We start from the raw sequence: 5,727 nt of genomic DNA, 5'->3' as shown, positions 1-5,727 counted from the left end.
GCTTTGCACACTTAACAGATTACAGAATAGTGTAAACATAACTCAAAGGCACTGAGAAACCAAAAAATTCATGTGACTCACTTTATTGTGATAGTCGCTTTATGGTGGTGGTCTGGAACCAAATCTGCAATATCTCCAAGGTATGCCTGTAATCTATGAGGCTGGTACAACCATTGGTAGTCTTTGGGACGGTAAAGGAACTAACTTGATAAGAAGAGAAAAAAGAAGTCAACAGTGCCTGCTATGTGCCAGGAACGATACTAGGTGTTTTCACATCCTGTCATCTTTGACTGCAGGTCTGCTCATACCCAGGGCTGGATAGGGCCTAGATACTCTGTAGGCTAATGCTCCGAGGAGTCTCAAGATGAAGGCAATATATGAAGAAAATCACAATGGTAGTCAGGCAGGGTAGTCTGGGGGCAGGAAGGAAAGGTTAAATTCAAAGAGGGCAACAAGACTCAGTCACCTTAAGGAAAAGTGATAAAGATTCATTTAGGGTGAAGTCCTTACTTGTGGAGATACAGGTAAAAATACAAGAGATTTCTTCCCAGGAGGACAAGCAATCTGGACTAAAGAGTGAAGAAAGTTTGGCTTTGCAGACAGCACCACCACCCAGCCACAGTCAACTCTGCTGTGTTCTTCAACATCACTGTCCACAGCGAGCCCTTGGACCACGTCTCTTTCAAGCTGTTTGCTGACAAAGTTGCAAAGACAGCAGAAAACTTTCATGCTCTGAGCACTGGGGATAAAGCACTTCGTTGTAAAGGTTCCTGCTTTCACAGAATTATTGTGGGTTTTATGTGTCAGGGTGGTGACTTCACATGCTATAATGGCACTAGTGGCAAGTCCATGTGTGGGGCGAAATTTGATGATGAGAGTTTCATCCTGAAGCATATGGGTCCTAGTATCTTGTCCATGGCAAATGCTGGAGCCGACACAAACTGTTCCCAGTTTTTCATCTGCACTGCCAAGACGGACTGGTTGGATGGCAGACCTGTGGTCTTTGGCAAGGTAGAAGAGGGCATGAATATTGTGGAAGCTATGGAGTGCTTCGGTCCAGGAATGGCAGAACCACCGAGAAGCTCTTTAATGCTGACTACAGACAACTCCAATAAATTTGACTTGTGTTTTAACTTCCATACCATTCCTTCTATAGCTCAGGAGTGTACCCCACCACCTTCATCTGCTCACTCTATCCTATAATCTTTGTGCTGTCTGAAAATACTCAACATCTATTCATGTGCTGCAGCTCTTTGGGTTCTATATTTTCCTTATTCCCCTCCAAGTCTAGTTGGATTGCATAGTTAAGTTTATGATCATGAAATAAAAACTAAATGAGAAAAATGAAGATAAAGTTTTGAGCCTGGCCTATTTAGAAAGGTGGCACCTTGGTAAAGATAAAAAAGTTGGGGAGGCGAAAAGCAAAACAAGTTTCATTTGAAGAGTTTAAGGGGAAGAGCGAAACCGAAGTACCTTCTTCTAGATCCTGTACACGTGTGCAGATGGCAGAAAGGCAGACAAATCAGTTTTTAGTACATGTGAAAAACTAAACATCTAAATTTAAATCAAGCTATGGGTTTCACTGCTTTACTAAATAATACATTACTCCACCTATTGATTGCCTGCGGCCAGCAAAAGGTGGGTTAGCCAGGGGGAAAGGCAGCTCTCAGCTTTCCATCCTACTGAAAGCCTTCTCAGGAGGCTGGGCAGGGGCATTTTTGAATTTATGCCCTTAAATAATCTGTAGGTATTCTCTTACTCTAACTTGAAACTCTCAATCTCTCATTTCTTAGTTTTCCAACTCTTTGGGCTCAAGCATCAAATCTTTTTTTAAAGAATCAAACATGTTATAGCTTCTCCAGTAATTCAGCATTCTTGCTTGGTCAAAGGACAGCTCTGTGGATAAAACTGGAGTTTGTGCTCTTACTAACTCTGTCATGTTAGGTTTCTCTGGCCTAGAGATGTGGAAATTCAGGGGCAGGGAAAGTACACCATGGAGCTGAAAGTCTATCCCACATGACCCACTCTGTAGGCTAGTCAGCATGGGGTTATTTTAAGCACAGGTTAAGTCTAGATTTGCCTAAGTATGGTGATTTTTATTTGGGGATGGGTGGGTGACGGAGAATAAAGGGAGTGTAAATATCCAGATTGCACATAAAGCCTTTCTTGGATGCAAGTCTTGCTTTAACCACAAGTGCTTATAAAATCTGGTCTTTTCCCTCCACACACTTCAGGATGGGACTTTTGTTAAGCTGTGCCACACTATATATTAAGTATTCTTAAAGCTCCATTGTTACAACTGGCATGGAAGTAGGGGGTTGTCCCAAGTTCCCTTATATTGCAAACTTGGCATGTTCTTGGGAAGAGAAAGGAGAAAGCAATGAGTGGCTGGACAGGTTGCTCAGTGTTTCTACCTTGCACTTAGTCCATTTCCTGAGCTGTGTAGCTGTTGCTTCTAACTGAGGGTGGAGTAGGGATATAGGAGGGAGGAGGAGAGAGGTAAGTGTGTTAGGACTGAGCACCACCATCCCCCACCAGCTTTACTGAGATATAACTGATGCATAACATTAAGTTTAAGGCTCATAACATGATGATTTGATATAGGTTTATATTGCAAAATGTCTACTGCAATAAGTTTAGATAACACACCTATCACCTCACACCATTTTTTCTTGTATTTTTTTTTTTTGTGGTGAGAACTTTTAAGATCTATTCTCTTAGTAAGTTTCAACTATACAATACAGTATTAACTATAGTCACTATTCTGTACATTAGATCCCCAGAACTTATCTAGCTTATAACTGAAGGCTGTACCCTTAGACCACCTTCACCCATTCCTCCCTCTTTCATCACATCCCCTCCCCTTACTCTATGCCTGGCAACCACAAATCTGTTTCTAAGAGTTTGGTTTTTTTAGATTCCAAATATAAGTGAGATCATACAGAATTTGTCTTTCTCTGACTTACTTCACTTAGCATAATGCTCTCAAGGTTAGCATAAAGTCCTCAAGGTTGAGCTCTTAATTTATGTTCTGAAAGTGAGATGAGAGTATCAGTTCAGTATCTTGAACAGTAACTGACACAAATATATGTAATAATCGTCAAATGAATTCTTGCAGAACCAAAGGTTGGTGAGTTTGGTCTAGAATTTTATCAATTCGTTGCTTCATGGATTCCTTTAGGTACAACAAACCTTTAACTCCTGCTTTGGGACTCTAGCTGCCCTAACAGGAAAGGAGAGGACAAAGACCCCAGAAATCTTCCACATTTTCATATATGTTTGTCCACCTGTTGTGCCAAGCTTTCACTACTAAAAGGAAAACAGCATGGAGGAAAAGGTGGTCAGGTATGTCTGAGAAGCAGCATGGTATGGTAGAAATAAAACATGAATTTTGGGAGACAGACCAAATGGGGGGAAAATTCCAATTATGCTATTTTCTACCTGTGTACTACTTACTAGAGTTTACATTTCCCTCATTTGTAAAATGGGGATGACACATACCTTTGCAGAGATTAAATGAGAAAAATCTACAGGAAAGCATTTAGCAGCTGCTAAATAAATGCATGGTAAGTGAAGTCCAATTCATGCTCATGGCCAGCATTTAAATTCCCACGCTTAAGAAGACATTTAAGTTGAAGATTCTTTATATGTTAATTTCAGCAGGTAAAATTATAAGTCACTAGTTATAGACAATCATAAATTATTTTAACAACTTTTTAGTACAGAAAATGTCAACATATACAGAAGTACAGAACAATACAAAGAACCCCCAAGTATCTGTCATTTAGCTTCTCCAATTATCATATACCCTAGACCACTATTACTTCCTTGATACTGCCAACAATTTACACCCTGTTGCAACACCACATTATTTTGAAACAAACCCAGATATCATGTCTAAAAGACTCTGGATTAAAAAACTTAATCATAATACTATTATCATAACAAAACATCAAAGTTCAATAAAAGTAATATGTTTTTTTGGTATCATCGAATATCCAATCAATCACCAGTGTGTACCACTACTTACAGCCCATCAAGTGAATGAGTTTAGGCCTGCATTTATATGCCTCTTATTCCAACTCAAGAGACAGAAGGATTCCAAATTCTAAGCCACTCCTGAGATGCAAGTTAACATTTGGGTATATTAAATAAATGGAAGGATTCCCCAGTAGTCACCTGCCATGCCTAAAGAGGTAAGTTTCCAAATTTTGCAGGAACTACACAGACACTATGTTGGTTGCAGTTAATTTGACGAAAGACAGGACACTATTAATAGTCATCACAATTTTTTTTGGATGGACCTTTATGAATCTGTGGGAAACAAGAGATACACTTAGTCAACTTCGGCTGCCATAACAAACTACCATAAAGTGGGTGGTTTAAACAACAGAAATTTATTCCTCACAGTTCTAGATGCTGGGAAGTCCAAAACTAAGGTGCTGGCCGTTTCAGTTCCTGGTAGGAAGCTCTATTCCAGGCTTGCAGATGGCCTCCTCACTGGGTCCTCACATGGTCTTTCCTCTGTGCCTCTGTGCTCCAGCTGGAAAAGATCTCTCTCATCCTCTTCTTATAAGGCCACTAATCCCATTATAAGGGCCCCACTCTCATGACCTAATTTAACCTCAATTACCTTCCAAAGGCACCATCTCCAAATACTATCACATTAAGGGTTAGGAGTTATGAATATTTTTGGGGGAGAGGGGGAGACACATTTAGTCCATAAAAGCCTACAAATTTGTAAAATGATTTAAAAGTGCCAACAAGGACCTAATGTATAGAACAGGGAACTATATTCAATATCTTGTAATAATCTATAATGGAAAAGAATCTGAAAAAGAATATATATATATATATATACACACACACCTGAATCACTTTGCTGTATACCTGACACATTGTAAATCAACTATACTGCAATTTAAAAAAATGTTAAAAAAACAAAAACAAAAAAAGTCTGAAAAGCCAGTAAGCTAGCATGCCACATTGAACTCTTTTTTTTCCTCTGTAAATTACCTTGGCTCCAAGTAACTGAGATTATCATTCCTGGAAATCTTTCTTCACACTCTAACATAACCCCCAGTGCAGGTGGACCCCATAGCCTAACAGCTCTATTTTCTCCCTCCCTGTGCCACTTCAGCACTGAAGCAAAATTAAATAAAAATCATTTTCAGCTCCTATCATATCAGGGGAGTTTTTCATGAAATGAGTAACTCCCTCCCTCTTACCAGGTTGATTCTCTGTAATTCAAACAAAGGCTGAAGGATCTTTTTAGATACTGCTAAGCTTGCAAATTTGCCACACACACACACAAAAAAGGGTAGATGGAGCTGTTTGTAGTCATTCTTGGCACTTTTCCAGGTTTTTGCTGGCTGCTTCCACTGCATAAGCAACCATGTTTTTACTAGTTGTGGGTGTGTAGCTGCAGGATCTGCAGCAAATAATTTGTGTCCTGAACAAACTGTGTAAACCAAATCTCATTTCCCCCAGTTTAACCAAATGATTCTGTTACTGGTCCTGAAAATATTAGGTAGGACTTGAAATAATCTACCCTTCAAAAGTTCACAGGGAAATATCAAAAAATTTTGTAATACTCTAGTCTATCAGCAATGCTGTGGAGAAACATTTGGTACATGGAGGGCAATATGGCAGTACCTATTTAAATTAAAAATACACATACGCCCTTTTGCAGAGTAATTCCAATCTGGGAACTGAGATGAGACATGC

General features: G+C 39.5%; 1 pseudogene; it reads left to right on the top strand.

The window, feature by feature from the left end:
- The first annotated feature begins 798 nt into the window (after nt 1-798).
- LOC137759600 (peptidyl-prolyl cis-trans isomerase A pseudogene) lies at nt 799-1,115 on the top strand (annotated as a pseudogene).
- Nucleotides 1,116-5,727: the final 4,612 nt, after the last annotated feature.

The sequence above is a fragment of the Eschrichtius robustus genome, chromosome 1 (assembly GCF_028021215.1).
Source record: "Eschrichtius robustus isolate mEscRob2 chromosome 1, mEscRob2.pri, whole genome shotgun sequence".
In the NCBI taxonomy this organism is placed as follows: Eukaryota; Metazoa; Chordata; class Mammalia; order Artiodactyla; family Eschrichtiidae; genus Eschrichtius; species Eschrichtius robustus.
Note: the sequence above shows the minus strand (reverse complement) of the source record. Positions and strands in the feature narration are given on the sequence as shown.